We start from the raw sequence: 20,094 nt of genomic DNA, 5'->3' as shown, positions 1-20,094 counted from the left end.
AGGACCTGCTAGACAGCTGCATTATGTGGGTGGCATATGAATCAGGCGAAATACAATTCATGTCGTTCGGATACTTTTGAGCACGACTGTACATCATTCCAGCGCCAACATCACAATCAAATTCGCCACTGTCATGTGCACGGTGATCCTTCTGTATCTCTGCACCCAGATTCACGGATTCCGAGGACAGCGGGGCCACAGCAGCCGCCAGAGGGTGTCATCACATGCGTGGCGACCCCATAGAGGTGGAGCCTTGGCCTTCTCCTACCGATGGAGTTGGACGTGCCCACACCGCAGCGGCCGACGCCCTCTACATTGTGGTATGGGCCTCAGGAGGAGGTCACGTAGCCTTCTGGGCGTTTTCTGGGGGACGTTTCCACCAGAGATAAGGCCTGGTGGCGGGGTACGACTGGAAGTCTGACGTCCCCTGCAGCCACAGCTTCCAGTGTCCATAGCAGCGTGCAGCGTCGACGCTCCTGCCTCACCTCCTCTTGCCGTGCTCCATATGCGACGACGGTCCGTCACTTTGGGGGGGAGGGGGGGGAGAAATGTTATGGCATAAAGTCAAGCACCGGCACGCCAGTTGGGAACCAGCGAAAAGAGATGGCTGTGAGACGAGGTCAGCCAATCGCACGCTGACAGTCCCTTCTGCAGGGTGACAACGAGACAGCACTGGCTCCTAGGTGAAGAGCACATAAGCGACGCGTCCGACTGGCCGTGGCCCAGTCGAAGAGCAGCTTCAAGATTAGGCACTTCAGTGTAGTAGTCAGCGTTAAGTATTGTAACCTACTCCTTTTGTAATAAAACTCTGAAAGTTTGTCGGTGGAGTACTCCAGCAGCGACTGAGCAGCGCTTCTGCGTGGCAATAGCACTCGGCATTGGCCAGAATGGTCCAGTTGCTGCTGAAGTACTCGTTATTTTTCGTGTTTTAGCGTCACTTTTAATACACAACTATAAAAGGAAATTCGCAATAGAATAACTTGAGACAGCACTGTACAATTGGCACTTAAAATTCTACGTTAAAAATCATTTTGTTTGTAGCGGGAAACAAACCGACGCTTTCCATCGACACCGGACATTGCCTGTAAGACGCGATAAGCAGTATTTGTTAGGGCTGAATCCAGGTCCACATTGCAAAAACTAAATTTCAAATTGTAAACTGTCGAACACCAAAGAAAATGTACCTGACTACTGTTAGGAGAAATACCCTGTATATACACAGGATGTAACTAAATTCCCTTTACGTGATTTGAGGACAGGTTCCTTAAACAAAAACAAGAAAAGTTGCTGGTAAAAATGGGCTCTAAAATACATAACCTAAGGAATGTGAAACTTGTTCATCTCCGATACTGTGAAATGCGTCTCGTCTACAGCAAGTTCTTTAATTTCCATGTTTTGGGAGGAGGTAGTACCGACCAAAGCTAGAACAAAATATCCAGTAAACATTGGCTCTAAAATGTATCCTTAAGAGGAATTAGGACTTGTTAAATAGAAGAGAAGTGTGACACAGGAGCAGAGAAGAGCAAGTGCTGAAAGCTCTTAAAGTATGCGTTTTAGAACTCGTGTTTACTAGACTTTTTTCCTTTTTTGATGTAAGGAACGTTTCCTCAAAGTCTGTAAAGCGAATTTAGTTACACTACGTTTAGACAGGGTGTTAGGGATATAAGCGCAGGTATTTTTATTGGTGACTGAGACAGTGTGCTGAACAACATTATATCAGTACTCACTTCATTTGCAGACTAATAATTATATCTATTTGGAGTAGTATGATTTTAGGTTGTTTAAAACTTCCAAGTCCATGGCAAGAGCTCCTGGGCAACAGGCCACGTGTTGAACTGTGGACGCAAAACGGCTAGTCTCTACTGACAGGCGTAGTCAATGGTGCACAAATTTACGGGTAGTAAATTATGTGACTTGTTTTTGGGAAGACTGCTGGAGGCAGAGGAAAACACACGAGTATTAAGAAACCAATGATTGCGGTACTTGCACTTGTGGCCTTAACACACAATGTACATAAAAACCCAGAAGCGATACTTATCTAAATCACCCAGCTTTTGAGAATGAGTATTAACGCCACGTGCTTACCACAAAAAAGTAACTGATCCAAGTAATTTGTTACTTTTTTATTTATATATGTTTATGTGTTAGACGGCAGGATCAGAACAACCTATGTGCATAAGCCATATTCAGGTAGGACTTGACATACGGAAAAAAGTCCAGAAACGCAACGTACTTTACAAAAAAACGCGTTGGAGTGGGTTTGTTATCTTGGATATAAACACAGCCACCTTTTCCTTGTAACTGATCATTTCATTGCTTACGTCTTGCGCCATCCGACACCCCTTCCTAGCATAAATAATTACCTTTGCATTAGTAATTAAATATCATTCTTGCTCTTGGCTAGTTTATGCATAATGTTTGTCCGACGCATGATTGTAGGCACTGACATGAGTTTTGACGCATGTCTCGTCTTTTACTGGCCCCAGTATCGGTGGGTTTTTGACATGCCTGAAGATCGATTCAATTATGTCTCTCCAAAATGCGGCGTACCCTACCCGATGTGTAGCCACAGAACGGCGGAAACGTCAGCTTATTTTCCTGTTCCTCGTCGATATGCGTACTACGTTTCTTACTTGAGATCACTCCGTTTGTTTGGTGGTCGTCGCAGTCATTGTCTCGGAAGAACTTGCGTGAGTGGATCAGTGCATGGGCCAGGTCTTTGGCGTCTGCGTTGGTTTGCTGTAACGGTGTGGCTAAGGCCTCTGTTTGCCTTTGGTGCAGACAAGGGCGTTGGATGTGGTTTCTAATGCTACTGATGTGTTCCAGGAACTCGTCATATTTTTCACGCCTGCAGTGCCACATAACGAACTTGTCATCACGTTGTCAACGACAGTCAATTTCGAATCCGACGGAAATTCTCTCTGTCCGCGATTGCGGACCTGTTTGAAGCAGGTTCCGAGTGAACATGAATCTAGAAAACATGAGCTCTAAAACGCGTGCTGTGGACGTTTGAAATCGGCTATCTCTCAAAAGGCCATTGTCTTACAATTGTATTTAAATCTGCACGTCTTCAGTGGGTCAAACAAACCAGAAACGGAGCCGATTACAGGCGTGTTATGTGGTCCGCTGAGTCGTGGATATCCTTCTTTTCAAATGTTGCAAGGCATCGAGTGCAGCAGCGGTCAGCTTCAGCGGTAATCCGCGGCATTTGAGGGGCGTAGTTTAGACAGGAGGTTCTTTGATATTCTGGAGGTGTTTTTCGCACACTAATTTGGATCCGCTCATTCAAGTTATCGTAAACATCATTCCGGATGTATATTTCAACATTATCAGTGACCAGAGACCAATTGTTGCCCTTTCTTTTACGTCATCGCAATGCTGTACGCAGTGGCGGAATCCACCTCTTCAATAATACAACCGCCCTGCCTCCCCCTCCCCCTCCCCCCCCCCCCCCCCCCCCCCCCCCGCTACAAAAATCTTGATATTCTGCACATACACACACACAGTACCTCGCCTCTTGCGCTGCCAATTGCATCACGTTGGTCGCCAGTAGTCATGTGCAGTGGTGCTGGCACAGTGGCAAATTATGCGTTCGTTGCTGTTTAATGCACGTATACCTTGTAACATTTCCGATGCCGACTTGTTACAGTGAGCTCAAAAAAATGCCAGGGAGGTGTTAGAACGTCGTTCCGGCGTGTACCCGCCGAAATTAAGCCCTCGCTGTAGTTACTCCCATTTTCCAAGATGACAACAGACGCTTTCACAGGGTTCCACGAATACTTTCCTGCTTTGGTCGCTAAATTACTCAGTCTTAAGTTCTTAGAAGATATCTGGGACTATCTGGAAGAGCGCATGAAACGTAGCTATTTGCATCCCCGCCGTCTTTTTACGTCTAAAGGATGTAATCACCAATTAGTTGCTTCAAGTGGTTGCAGCGTATCTGAAGAAAACATATGGACTCTCTTCCTCGCCGCACTGAGGCCATTATCAAGACTATAGCTGAGTCGGAGTAATTTCATCCCTGACGGATGCAGTGGGCTGAGAATGGCAGCTTCGGGGGGCCTACACCAATCGGTAACGCAACGCGATTTTGTAAATGTCTCTATGGCAACGGCCCAGTATTTTCACTGCTCTGTAGACGGCTCTTATTTTTCGCCTCCAGCCGTTGGTGCTTCGCAATTGAAAGCTGTCAACAGCGCTGCCATCTCTGTAAGGGTTCGTCTTTCCTCCTACGATGTCGACTGTAAATGCGGTGTTTACACAACGATAGCATGATGTCTGCTGGCAGGGTGGGGGGGTGCGGGAACTAATATTTGTCCTGCATGCTTAGTGTTGTTGCTAGAAATACCGTAAAAGAGGGAGCAACATGAAAAGATATTACGCTCTACAAGAAATTAACGATGTTGCCGTTAACAGGTAACGAAGAATCAAACAGAAAATATTATCACAAATCATAGCGATAGTGTTACGCATACGATATGTATTGCTGTGGATGAGGAGAAATCTAAAGACAAGATAATGAAATGACAAGAGACTTACGAAATAAATAAACAGCAGTTCTACAATATCTTTAACTGGAATCGTTCTGCTTGTATGTGAACTTAATCTAGACTTTCTACTTACCGTCTGAGTAACAGTTGTACAGAGTCTGAGAAGACAAGAAACCTTCGGGCAATTGATGTCAACCGTATTATGAGCCCAGACACATGGGGCATCAGTCTCTGAACAGGTGTACCACGAGCGTCTTAACATGTACCGTGATGGGTAGTCCATACTAATGCAGTACTATAAATGCTAAAGTAACTCCGTCTGTTACGCTTTCATGACTAAACCGCTGAACCTATTTTCATGAAATTTGGTATGGAGACTGCTTGAACACTGAGAGACAACATAGGCTACTTTAGGAAGCGTGTAGTAAACATATTTACTGATTTGAAGAGGATAACGCGAATTATTGAACAATAATTACTCTTTGAAAAAGGTATTTACTCTTTGACTTTTGATCTTTACCATATCTGTGAAAATGCTTTTATAGTTGGATATGTTCTACATAATACGATTCAGCATGGTGAATATAATGCTCATACAATCCTCTACGTGTTTAATCCATACCATCATACTGTAGGCGCCCCGGTGGTCCCGGTCGCCTACGGTGGACTGAATGACCGAGCGGTGACATCTCCAGTTGTCTGGATGCTAGGAAATGACTGTGGACACGTCAGAAACGCCAAAGAAACGTTATTAATTCATGACACCTTTATTACTGTCGAGTACAATGTGGCTTGATGATATCAACGACCTTCCCCGAGTCCTCACTGACTCGTAGCTATGACACCAGCTCCGGGCCGCACAGTCTTGCTAGCGCAGCGCCGCGTGCTGTGACGTAGCGAAGGAATGTCCTTACTTCGTACTTCGGCCGCGCGTGGCTGCTGGCGCCCGACTGGCCGGTCGGCTCAGTGGCGGACAGCAGGAGGCTCCAGGTTGGAGTCCCGGCGCTGTCGGCACGAGAGGCGTTCTCGTAGTGCGGAGTGTACTCTATCCCACCCCGTCTTCTTCCCTGCTCCTCCTGGTGGCTCGTCCGCAGTGGACGGTCAGAACGGGCTGCAGTCCTCCAGTGACGCGGCTCACCCGGCTTACTGATGTGGTCAGCATTGGCGGCGAGTGAGTCTGCCGCTATGTCTGCTAATCCTGGGTTGATGATTGACAGCGGCAGCAGAGATGACCAGAGCTGGTACTGTCCCCTCACGTCTGCTGCTGGATGGGCCGCCCTTACTGCAACATCTCCTTAATGAAGATTAACATGTCGATCACCGAACTGAGCGCTACGCACCAACCCAGTACACTTCTAACTGCAAGTCTTAACTGCGAGTGCCTTGTTGCTATCAAAGCTGGCGTATTTGAAGGAAGCACGAGCTACGTCCTGACGTCATGCTCGTTTGTAATGAACGCATTCATTCCAATTATCTATCTACATCTACATCTACATCCATACTCCGCAAGCCACCTGACGGTGTGTGGCGGAGGGTACTTTGAGTACCTCTATCGGTTCTGCCTTCTATTCCAGTCTCGTATTGTTCGTGGAAAGAAGGATTGTCGGTATGCCTCTTTGTGGGCTCTAATCTCTCTGATTTTATCCTCATGGTCTCTTCGCGAGATATATGTAACAGGGAGCAATATACTGCTTGACTCCTCGGTGAAGGTATGTTCTCGAAACTTCAACAAAAGCCCGTACCGAGCTACTGAGCGTCTCTCCTGCAGAGTCTTCCACTGGAGTTTATCTATCATCTCCGTAACGCTTTCGCGATTACTAAATGATCCTGTAACGAAGCGCGCTGCTCTCCGTTGGATCTTCTCTATCTCTTCTATCAATCCTATCTGGTACGGATCCCACACTGCTGAGCAGTATTCAAGCAGTGGGCGAACAAGCGTACTGTAACCTACTTCCTTTGTTTTCGGATTGCATTTCCTTAGGATTCTACCAATGAATCTCAGTCTGGCATCTGCTTTACCGACGATCAACTTTATATGATCATTCCATTTTAAATCACTCCTAATGCGTACACCCAGTTAATTTATGGAATTAACTGCTTCCAGTTGCTGACCTGCTATATTGTAGCTAAATGATAAGGGATCTTTCTTTCTATGTATTCGCAGCACATTACACTGTCTACATTGAGATTCAATTGCCATTCCCTGCACCATGCGTCAATTCGCTGCAGATCCTCCTGCATTTCAGTACAATTTTCCATTGTTACAACCTCTCCATATACCACAGCATCATCCGCAAAAAGCCTCAGTGAACTTCCGATGTCATCCACAAGGTCATTTATGTATATTGTGAATAGCAACGGTCCTATGACACTCCCCTGTGGCACACCCGAAATCACTCTTGCTTCGGAAGACTTCTCTCCATTGAGAACGACATGCTGCGTTCTGTTATATAGGAACTCTTCAATCCAATTACACAATTGGTCTGATAGTCCATATGCTCTTACTTTGTTCATTAAACGACTGTGGGGAACTGTATCGAACGCCTTGCGGAAGTCAAGAAACACAGCATCTACCTGGGAACCCGCGTCTATGGCCCTCTGAGTCTCGTGGACGAATAGCGCGAGCTGTGTTTCACACGACCGTCTTTTTTGAAACCCGTGCTGATTCCTACAGAGTAGATTTCTAGTCTCCAGAAAAGTCATTATACTCGAACATAATACGTGTTCCAAAATTCTACAACTGATAGACGTTAGAGATATAGGTCTATAGTTCTGCACATCTGCTCGACGTCCCTTCATGAAAACGGTGATGACCTGTGCTCTTTTCCAATCCTTTGGAACGCTACGCTCTTCTAGAGACCTGTGGTACACCGCTGCAAGAAAGGGGGCAAGTTCCTTCGCGTAAAAAAATGGTTCAAATGGCTCTAAGCACTATGGGACTCAACTGCTGTGGTCATCAGTCCCCTAAGACTTAGAACTACTTAAACCTAACTAACCTAAGGACATCACACACATCCATGCCCGAGGCAGGATTCGAACCTGCGACCGCAGCAGTCGCACGGTTCCGGACTGCGCGCCTAGAACCGCGAGACCACCGCGGCCGGCTTCCTTCGCGTACTCTGCGTAAAATCGAACTGGTATCCCATCAGGTCCAGCGGCCTTTCCTCTTTTGAGCGATTTTAATTGTTTCTCTATCCCTCTGTCGTCTATTTCGATATCTACCATTTTGTTATCTGTGGGACAATCTAGAGAAGGAACTACAGTGCAGTCTTCCTCTATGAAACAGCTTTGGAAAAAGACATTTAGTATTTCGGCCTTTAGTCTGTCATCCTCTGTTTCAGTACCACTTTGCTCACAGAGTGTCTGGACATTTTGTTTTGATCCACCTACTGCTTTGACGTAAGACCAAAATTTCTTAGGATTTTCTGCCAAGTCAGTACATAGAACTTTACTTTCGAATTCATTGAACGCCTCTCGCATAGCCCTCCTCACACTACATTTCGCTTCCCGTAATTTTTGTTTGTCTGCAAGGCTTTGGCTATGTTTATGTTTGCTGTGAAGTTCCCTTTGCTTCTGCAGCTGTTTTCTAACTCGGTTGTTGTACCACGGTGGCTCTTTTCCATCTTTTACGATTTTGCTTGGCACATACTCATCTAACACATATTATACATATTGTACAATGGTTTTGAACTTTGTCCACTGATCCTCACTATCTGTACTTGAGACAAAACTTTTGTGTTGAGCCATCAGGTACTCTGAAATCTGCTTCTTGTCACTTTTGCTAAACAGAAAAATCTTCCTACTTTTTTTAATATTTCTATTTACGGCTGAAATCATCGATGCAGTAACCGCTTTATGATCACTGATTCCCTGTTCTGCGTTAACTGTTTCAAATAGTTCGGGTCTGTTTGTCACCAGAAGGTCTAACATGTTATCGCCACGAGATGGTTCTCCGTTTAACTGCTCAAGGTAGTTTTCAGATAAAGCACTTTAAAAAATTTCACTGGATTCTTTGTCCCTGCCACCCGTTATGAACGTTTGAGTCTCCCAGTCAATATCCGGCAAATTAAAATCTCCACCCAGAACTATAACATGGTGGGGAAATCTACTCGAAATATTTTCCAAATTATCCTTCAGGTGCTCAGCCACAACAGCTGCTGAGCCAGGGGGCCTATAGAGACATCCAATTGCCATGTCTGAGCCTGCTTTAACCGTGACCTTCACCCAAATTATTTCACATTTCGGATCTCCGTCAATTTCTTTCGATACTATTTCTCTTCTTATCGCTATAAACACGTCTCCCCCTTCACTGTCCAGCCTGACTCTGCGGTATACATTCCAATCTGAGTTTAGAATTTCATTACTGTTTACATCTGGTTTCAGCCAACTTTCTGTCCCTAGTACTATGTGGGCATTGTGACCGTTTATTGATTAGAGCAGTTCTGGGAACTTTCTATAGACGCTCCTGCAGTTTACTATTAGCAGATTAATATTGTTATTCCCTGTTGCATTTTGCCTACTCCTGTCTTGCCGCGTCTCAGGAGGCGTCTTGTCGGGCCTAGGGAGGGAATTCTCTAACCTAAAAAATCTACATGTGCACCCCACACGTACTCCGCTACCCTTGTAGCCGCTTCCCGCGTGTAGTGCACGCCTGACCTATTCAGGGGGACCCTACATTTCTCCATCCGATAGCGGAGGTCGAGAAATTTGCACCCCAGATTTCCGCAGAATCGTCTGAGCCTATGGTTTAAGCCTTCCACTCGGCTCGAAACCAGAGGACCGCGATCGGTTCTGGGAACGATACTACAAATAGTTAGCTCAGATTCCACTCCGCGAGCGAGGCTTTCCGCCTTCACCAACTCCGCCAACCGCCTGTATGAACTGAGGATGACCTCTGAACCCAGACGGCAGGAGTCATTGGTGTCGACATGAGCAACAATTTGCAGTCGGGTGCACCCAGTGCTCTCTATCGCCGCCGGCAGGGCCTCCTCCACATCTCGGATGAGACCCCCCGGCAAGCAGACAGAATGAACACTGGCCTTCTTCCCCGACCTTTCCGCTATTTCCCTAAGGGGCTCCATCACCCGCCTAACGTTGGAGCTCCCAGTAACTAATAAACCCCTCCCCCCGTGTGCCTGCTCGGACCTTGCTGAAGGAGCGGCCACATGTCCACTCACAGGCAGAGCGGGCGATGCCACACGATCAGCCTCCACACTGACCCTCCGCCTCGTGCGCCGCGAACGCCGCTGAACCCGCCACTCCCCTTGGGGAGAGGGTGGCCCAACCGCGCCCGGTACCCGTGAAGATGTTTCGACAGCAGGGACAGTGGGTGAAGCATGTAACACCTGGGGTGTATCATGCGACGCACCAGACTCCCCACTGCCGCTACACTCCGAGGCAGCAGCCTGAAGTCGGCTGTTCGCGAACAGTGACCAGCTCCTCCTGCGGCCGTACACAGCAGTCACACATGCTATCCATCCTAAGAAATCAATTTACTCCAGAGAGTTAATCAACTTTTAACTAGACTGCTAATTCACTAAAGGCGTCTGCGCTTACTAGACACTTCTTGTAGAAAACAATGAAAATAGCACTACCTGTCTCTGGACTGTATTGAAAACAAACACTAGAACTACTGGCACTGTGGCTGACTAAATGGACTCTCTCTGCCTGTATTCAAAACAAACACGAAATCTATGGAACACTGTTACCAGCACTCGACAAGTAAAGCTTCCTAAAAGCAAAAGCATACGGAAGAAGAAGTGACAAGTAAGAAAAATACAGTTAATACTTAAATTAACGTAGCTCGCTGCACAGCAGACGTGACACAGATTCAGTGCTGATTCATCTGTCGCATTCGCCCCTTAGGTGTTCTTGCGACAGAGTTACGTGTTGTTACGGCAGACTTACGCGAAGTTGTGAAATGCAGTACAGCTGACGCTATACCTCTGTCTTGCACTCTACGAAAGTCTCCGTCTAACACAAACCCGCATGCTAAGCAATTCTCTCTCTCCTGTTGTGTGTAACCAGGCCATTGCCCCTGCCTGACGACACATTGCGCTACATGATGTGCAATCCTCTTACCTCTTGGCTAACCTACTGCCTCTGGCTCTCGGCTTAGGCAACGAAACTTTGACAATATTCCACGTTTCCAACTCTTTACTATTCCGCGACACTACAATATTAATAGCAGACAGAGGCCCGCCGCATTTTAACACTTTCAGAAATAAATTTTTTCTGGAGGGAGGAAAATTATTCTATGTGCTGTAATGCTCTTACGTGGTTTTCAACGGGTATTATCTATAAAAGTATTTATACCCGTTTCGAATACATACTTCGAAAATGTAGCGTCTATTTATGGACAAAAACAAACAATTTTGAAAGATTTACAGTTGTAATAAATAGTCTGATAATCGAATAATTACCATGCAAAATAACAATAATAATATTCTGATATACAGTGGAATATAGCTAACCAACATCTTCCGCGAAATCTGTCGGTCACTAGCTGCCGCACACTACTACATTCACTTGTTGATATATTTACAGTGAGGCTCAACAGGTGGGAGTACCTGTGCATGATAAAAACATTGAATATTCGCAGATGTGTGCATGAGTTTCAATTGGGGAAAAATATTCCGTTGCAGCTAATACACATCTAATATTAATGCACACAATTGTAACCAGAGGATCTGAAAGGCTTAACCACTCAGCGTCACGCGTCACTTAACTCTAGCTTATCAGGTGCGTACTGATTTGCATTAACGGTTCGTATTGGTCATCAGGTTAACGTTGCTGACTCTGATCGATGCCCTCGCGTATTCCAAACCTGCTCAAGTTAGAATTTTCTCTCTTTGTGGCTGCGCGTGTGTGTTTTACATATCATCATTTTATCATGTACTCGCAGCTCACCGAAGTGGTGTTAATTAATAAAAAAAAAAAAACTTGTACCAAGTGCCCCAACATTCTACGTCTACGTCTACACAGAAACTCCGCAAGCCACAGTGCGGCGCGTGGCGGAGGGTACCCTGTACCACTACTTGTCATTTCCTTTCCTGTTCCACTCGCAAATAGAGCGAGGGAGAAACGACTGTCCATGTGCCTCCGTATGAGCTCTAATTTCTCGTATCTTATCTTCGTGGGCCTTACGTGCAATATACGTTGACGACAGCAGAATAGTTTGGCAGTCAGCATCAAATGCCGGTTCTCTAAGTTTTCTCGAAAAGAGCGTCGCCTTCCCTCCAGGGATTCCCATTTGAGTTCACGGAGCACCTGCATAACACTTACGTGTTGTTCGAATCTACAGATAACGAATCTAGCAACCCGCCTTTGAATTGCTTCCACGTCTTCCTTCAACCCCACCTTCTATGGATCCAAAATACTCGAGCAGTACTCAAGAAAAGGTCGCATCAGCGTCCTGTATGCGATTTCATTTACAGATGAAGCACTCTTTCCTAAAATTTTCCTAATAAACCGCGGTCGACTATTCGTTTACCACAATCCTCACATGATCGTTCCATTTCATAACGCTTTGGAACATTACGTCCAAATATTCAATCAACTTGATTGTGTCAAGCGGGAGATTGGTAATACTGGAGCCGAACATTACAGGTTTGATCTTCCTACTCATCCTCATTAACTTAAAAATGGTTCAAATGGCTCTGAGCACTATTGGACGTAACATCTGAGGTCGTCAGTCCCCTAGACTTGGAACTACTTAAACATAACTAACCTAAGGACATCACACACATCCATGCCGGAGGCAGGATTTGAACGTGAGCGGTTGCGGGCTGAAGAGCCTAGAACCGCTCGGCAACAGCGGCCGGCAGCATTGACTTAAATTTTTCCACATTTAGGGCTAGCTCCCAGTTATCACACCGTCTGGAAATTTTGTCAAAGTAGTCTTGTATCTTCCTTCAGTTACTCAACTTCGAAGTGTTACTGTAAATCATGGCATCTTCCGCAAACAAACGCAGTTTGCTGCCCACCTTGTGCTCCAAATCATTTATGTATATAGAGAACGGTCCTCTCACACTTCCTTGGGGCTCTCTTGACGATTCCCCTGTCTGTGAGAACAATAGTTGTCGAGAACAACATACTGAGTTCTATTATTAAAGAAGTTTTTGAGCCAACCACGAGGCCGATAAAGCCGTACGCGTATTTCATTTCATTTTACTGATAAGCAAGAGCAGCCGCGGGTAACAGGTAGTAAGTCCATATAGAGCAGTCGACTACTCACCAATTCTAGATGGGGTTTCACTAGGCATGGCCTGCACCTACGCAGAACTGGGAGGGGAAGATTGGCACAGCTGATTTATGAAATTATGGGTGGTGCATTTCAACCCATGCTTGTACAAAGACTTGTTATCATAGATAGTCCGCAGCTCGTGGTCTCGTAGAAGGGTTCTCGCTTCCTGAGCATGGGGTCCCCGGTTCGATTGCCGGTGGGGTCAGGGATTTACACCTGCCTCGAGGTGACTGGATGTTGTTGTGTGGTCTTCATCCTCACCATTCATCCCCATTACGCTCGGAGGAAGGCAATGAAAAACCACCTCCACTAGGACCTTGCCTAGTACGGCAGTGCGGCTCTCCCGCATTGTTCCCCTACGCTCTGTCACGGAGTATGGGACTTCATCATCATCATATAATAAATGGGAGAAGTAGGTGTTTTTAGGACAAATCCAGAGAACGTGTTCTCCTGCTTTAAGAGAACCTTAAGCAGTTAAAAAATTCTGCAGTAAGCACTCATAAGATAGATTTTAAACACCAAACACCAAATGGCACACATACTGTGTGACTCAGCATTGGCGTGTTGTTTCCTGCGAGGACCAAATTTTTCGCAGTGAACAGTCACAAAGCCGTTTATAAGCGCGACCAAAACGCAAGGAAGTGTCGCCCTGAGGCTGCGGCTGCAGCAGCGCAGTCGCGCTGGCGACGCTCCACCTGGCCGGACGCGACCTTCGGACCGCGGCGCCGATAGCCGTGACAGCCGCCGTGATGGATCGGCCCCGCGCACCGCACCGCTCGCCGCCCGTCCCCTTCCAGGAAGCTCGACTCACTTCGCAACCGCGTCCCCCCCGCAGGGGCGTTGCGAAAATGAAATTCCTGAAAGTGTTGCCAACACGTACTTACACTTATGTTGCGAAAACTTCACTTCAGACGTGTTGCGAACTTTACATCTAAAAATGCGTTACAAACTTGAAGATACGAATTATTCCTTTCTCAAATTTAAAACATTCAGAACTACAATTAAACGTTGATGGCCCATCAATATCGTACGCTTCCTAGGTCAGTGAACATAGGGCTCGCCTGCTGTATGAGATCCATCCCGACTGTGCCAAAATACACTGGAATAAGATGAAAGAACTGAAATTACAGTTCACACTAAAAATAATACATGGAAACCTGTATTTCTGAGCGTCATAGCCTGCCGGGCTGAAACGGAGGAAGAGTATTACAGACAGAACAACACAGGATTTCATACATTTTTGCAAGCGTTAATCATGGACCGAAAATTTTCTGGTTTTCTCAGAGACCAATAATATTCCTTTGCCAATATTTAGGCGACTGAGCCAGTCGTTTCGCTGCGTATGGCGGTCTCGAGGTTTGTTTGAAGACGCAGCATCGAGCATACGTAAAAGCATCGCTCGCAACGCATTCCGAAGACAGCTAATTCAGTCATCGAAATACTGTGCACAAAATCATCAACCCTCCTGGACAGCCGAAAATGTACCGGTTAGATACACCAGCTACTTAGCACAACAGACAGCTGAAGGATAAAGGAAGCCAAGGCAGAAGCAACAAAGAATACCGGAAAGGATTGTAACGCGTTATTGATAATACAAGAACCGAAATATTGTCTAATGAATTACGGAATAAAATAGAAATTTATAGCAAACAGTTTGAGAGCAAAATCTGTCCTTATTACAGCGTAAAGCATACTGGTGGCTAATGTACAAATGACTATTACTCAGGAAATATGGCAACACACGAGCCCACCACGTAAAAGGTTAAGCCTTATATTCTGAGTGTAAACATTCCAAGTCAAATCAAGAAGTTGCAGTTGACGTAGGACACATCAAACGTAGTGGTCATCAGAACAGAATAAAAAAAGTTCAGGCTTGAAGCGTAACGATAGCATTGGTACGTTAAGCACCCTACACCAGATGCCGTGCGGCGGCTTGTCGGTACAGGCGAAGATGTGAGACGGGATACTCAAAATGGTTCAAATGGGTCAGAGCACTATGGGCCTTAACATCTAAGGTCATCAGTCCCCTAGAACTTAGAACTACTTGAACATAACTGGCCTAAAGACATCACACACATCAATGCCCGAGGCAGGATTCAAACCTGCGACCGTAGCGGTCGCGCGGTTCCAGACTGAAGCGCCTAGAACCACTCAGCCACACCAGCCGGCGACGGGAGACTGTTTTAGTTCCATTGTACAACTTCTGATGTATACTCTTCCTGTACATCCTCAGCCTAAACATCTGTTAGTAACCTCTTGGATTTATATCTGTTTGTTTCTGTGTTTCAAATGCCTGTGAGTCGTGTAACAGAGGCGGAACGTGGGGACCAGCCCAGTATTCACGTAGCGGTATGTGGAAAACTGCCTAAAAACAGCATCCAGGCTGGCCAGTATACCGGCCATCGTCTTTAATCCGCCGGGCGCATTCGATCTTGGGTTGGCGCCCCTAACCGAGTCCAGGAAGCAGCGCATTAGCGATCTCGGCTACCCTGGCGGGTTAGTTTCAGAATTTATTATGTTCCTTAAAAGATAGAGTGTTTTTGTATGTTTCAGATTTACTTTAGTTGTCTAACAATGTGTAATTTCTTAATATTGTAAGTTACAGTTAAATTTTGCCTGGAGTTTGTACTTCAACATGTCCTTCCTATTACATAATATTTCGGGTTTTGTTATAACTTCTTCCGCTGAATTATGTTAAAAACCATTTCCAGGTAAATTTAAAGATTCATGTTGAAAAATTCACGGTGATATTTGTAAGTTGGACGTAGTTTTAGTAGACTCTGTCTTCCCAGGAAAAAAATGAAAAGTCTTGCTAGTCCCTTGAAACGTTACAGTTACGTCATATGTCTTATATTTAATGTTAACCGATTATTAAGACCTTTGTCTTATTTCCTATATAAATAATTTTTGCTAACTCTACGTAGGTTCTAGCGTAAATGTAGTTCCACATTTGCAAATCGTGGATTAACTGTAATACCTTTTTGGTATAGTACTGACTCTGTGTGGTTCCAGTTCACATTTCGTTTGTCTGTAATACCAAATGTCTGTTATTTATTCTATATGCATTCCTGCAAAGCATGGTAGTAAAAAACAACTGAAACTTCTTATTAATAGATTACGTTCTGGCAAAACAACTGAGATTATGTTAGCATCCTATTCGTAGAGTCTAACTCGACTCATCTTACAGGATGTCGTCATTATTAATACAATGCGTAGGAGCTATGTTCGCCCGTTTTTTATGTTACTGTTTAAAATTTTTCCTCACTTTTTTATATACACAAGCATTACATTTTTATTGTAACACCAGAAGTTTAAAAGTCACTGGACAACATTCTATCATCTATTTGGAAGAATCTGACGACGACGATCTAACACGAGATGTGGTTCGAAATTTCAACGAACCGATTAGAACTTTCACAATGATATCTTTTTCAACATTGAATATGCAACACGGCCTACATCACTTATGAAAGAAGAGCGATGTTAGAAAAATGGTGTTATTGGCCTTAAGAAGCTGTGATACCCTTGGATATTACGTCCACTGCTTTCGAATAATCAAGGAAACTCTTGAATGCGTGGTCACAAGTTCAGTCTTTAGTAAGACACATTTCAAAGTGTTGTGTTAACAATTACAAGAAAAATATTAGCTACTATTTCTCACCATATTCATCAGGAGAATGACAAAAAGGAGTATCCGTGAGGTGCACACATCAACCTTCTGTGGGATGTATGTATAACGCTTCACAAAATGGACATCGGCGACATTCAAGCAAGGCTCAAAACAAACCACTGACTTGCACCATGAACACCGAATGAAAAACGAGGCGCCGCAGTGGCCACAAAGGTACGTTCCATCAAGATCGAAGGCTAACCCCTTGGGAGGATGTTCAACTATGTATCCGCTCTTAAGGAATTCATATAGAATCGTATTAGGGTAACGAGATAGTGAGAACTGATGGAGTGTGATGGCGTGCAACCGAATGCGAAACAGTCTGCGTCGAGCTTATCATGAAATTGGCTATCCTTTAAAGCATAGCTGCAGACAGTGCGATAGCATGTTTTATAGGCACGGGAAAAAACAAACATCAAGAGGCTGAATTTGCCCAATGGTTCCAGGTGGGATGAATTACGTCACACACTTTTCAGGAGGGGTAGTCTGCTCTAAAGGAGTATGATTTTTATATGCAGACCAGAAATTAAGCAAAAGCAAGTTATTTTGACCAGCTATTGGACAAAAGCAGTGCTCATACCATAGTTATAATTCTCTCATTCTCATTTTTCCACTGCTGCTTGCTGTTTCGTAAGTATTGCTTACTGCCCTCGCAATATCACGCTCACAAGAAAGAATCGTAGGGGGCAGAACATCTCTAACTCCTCGCAACACAATAAATAACTTCCCAGCCAATTTACAATTCAGATTAACAGTCGACATAGAGTCAAGGCACTGATATTAGTTGATCGTGATATAACTCTCTTGCTATCTTTAATTTCCAGGTTTCCTTTTACATGCATTTCCTCTTCACATCCCGATTGGTTGGAGTCGAATAAAAAATCCCTTATGGAACGAAAAGATAAGTTTGTTCATCTCATATACAAACGTTCGGGCATATTCTGCAGTTTGCTCCGCAGCTTCAAGCCGACGCTTTGTTTGAAAATTCATTATCTTACGTCTTCCAATTTTGTAGCACTGTCTGAAGTTACGCAACCATTCACTGCTTCCCTTTAAATCACTTTAATGTACGTCGCGCGCAATTTGCTGTGCATAATGTAGTAGATCACTATGAAGCATATCCTGTAAATTGTATGGAGCCTCCTTGAAACGCGCAAACGCCAGTTTTTGTAACAAATGTGCCTTCTCCTGTCTTGAATATCCGTAGTTTTTCTTGCTCACTACACGGTCATATTGCTGCAGACTATTTCGAAATGATTTCATAAATGATGTTTTACTATGGTATGGATTACGTTTAGTACCCGCTTCTTGGACAACGATCGTCCTAAACTACGCTTCACTGGAGATGATATTTATGGCTCCCTGTCCAACAAAGGTGATGAACTACATGGCTCGACAACTGTTTCAATATCATTTTCACTAGTTAAACAAGTATCAACATCGTTGTACTCCTCATGAACATTGTCCGCACATTCGAGCATATACGACACCTCACATTCCGCTGACTCATCTTGCAGAATCGCTTATATTTCAGTTGTCATTTTATTCTCACGTTGCGAAATTCCTAGGGTTCCTTTCTGACGAATTGTCAACATCGCCAACTGTTGCTGTAGCTATAATGCAAAGTCTGCTTTGTCGTTACGACTGCTCTGCTTAGTATCAACACCATTAGCAATGTAGCACTGTTGTGAGTTACTCGTCGACTACTGTACGTAGCCTCATGCTGTGCTCATCTCCAGTCTGGCACCCTGTTGTCACTGGCAGTCAATATTTTGGTTGTATTTTAGACAATATGTGGGGCATCGAATGCCGCAAACATTATTGGCTTTTTGCGGCCTTGCACTCAAGGGGTTCCTTGTTAGAGTCCTATGCTGACATTCATGGCCCACGGAGATGGGAAAATATTTGCGGCATCGTTGGGCTACCTAAAAATAAATATTGTATCACATAACACAGCTTCGACAGATAGTGTAAGAAGCATATTCCACAGCTGACACTGGGTATTTCCCATCCTTATCATTTGCCTTTCAAGTTTTGTGACAACTGACACATAAATTAAGTTCCTCTCTTTTCTCAAGAACCACCCAGAATAGCTCGACGCGCGGGCACTAACTCATTGTACTGGGAGGCAAGCCACACCAGATCAAATCCACACGCTAGATCAACCTTCAACAGGGTGGTACAGCCGCCAGACTGGGAGTCGTGTCTAGTAGGTTTCTCACACTCATCTTGGCTAGCTAGTTCTTTATTCCATAATTCACATAAATCAGCTCGGGTGCTTGTGTCCTAAGCTGTCATGCGCCCTAAAGCAAAGAAGTTCAAAACGCGTAAATACAGTGAACAGAGTTTACGCAATTCAAGACAAGTGGGGTGTATGATTTCCTGCCCATCTTTGACTAAATACTCATAAAGTGGTACGTAGAGCAAGGAATAGGTCCACTACTTCTTCAGAAATTGCTTGAGGCCTTGCTGGTGATTCTGCCGCACACGTTTACGATACAAATATTCACCATCTTGTCTGGTTTTGACTAACACAGTGGTTCCTTCGCATGTCCACAGAAGAATCTAGATACAGCGATTCTGGTCACTAGCCAGCGAGGCGAGAAAAAGAAACGCGTACCATGTATAAATGAACACCATAATGTGACTTTTCGGAGGATGTAAAGCTACTGTTTGCGTGTATATAACGGTAAACGCAAGAACCCCGCTACATATACTGGTGGGCAAAACTTAATGACGAAAGTAACTTTCGCGTGATTTGTCACTGACAAATAACATAGCTCAATGAAAATGGACCATAGATGAAACAGAAATGACGATTTCATTCAAAGACGATAATTACACTGAAGTCATCGCAATTCATGATGGTTCACTGGACATTACTAAGGGAGGTATAGGCTGTGTGATCACCACAGACGCTAGTACATGCTCTGCAATGTGCCCCTGCGCTGACCTAAAGGCTGGTTAGGAGTTCTTGTGATTGGGCGCTCCACTTCTCCACCAGCGCGGTTCACAAATGCTGGATGGTCGTTGGTGCATGTGGACATGCTACTACATATCTCCCCACGCATCCCCTACGTGGTCGATTGCATGTGGGAACGGGGCAGGTCGGTCCATTGGCTGAACATTCTCTCGTTCCAAGAGATCCTCCACTTGCGCAATTCGATGTTGTCACATATTGTCATCAATAAAAATGAAACCAGGGCCTACTGCACCCTTAAAACACACACATGGGGAAGGAGTACAGAATCACAACAACGTTGACCAGTGACTGTACCGTGTTCAAAGATTTGGAGGTCAGTGCCCCCACGCAACATTATGCCTCCCCACATCATAATACCTGGACTATCGTTCGACAATTCCTACTACTTCAATCGCTCTACAGTGTAAAATTGAATGAAGTCTTAGCAAGCCTTCACGGGTCAAATTCAAACTTATTGTTGAGTTCAACACGTTTGCAAGCCAAGGGCCTGTTCTTGTGGGAATCTGGGACGGGTGTCGGGCAGGTGTACGAGTAATGGCGTCATTTTTATAGTGTGCAAGGTGTCTGAACTGACCAATTCCGTAGCTTGTTAAGAAAGATTGAAAACCAATGACAAATCTGCTGCCACGACAAGGAAACGGTATAATTTCCCGTGAGTCACTTGGTAACCATACAATGTAATATTTACTAAACCCACTTTATTACC

This window comes from Schistocerca americana, chromosome 1, assembly GCF_021461395.2.
Source record: "Schistocerca americana isolate TAMUIC-IGC-003095 chromosome 1, iqSchAmer2.1, whole genome shotgun sequence".
Lineage (NCBI taxonomy): Eukaryota > Metazoa > Arthropoda > Insecta > Orthoptera > Acrididae > Schistocerca > Schistocerca americana.
This window is presented reverse-complemented; position numbering follows the sequence as displayed.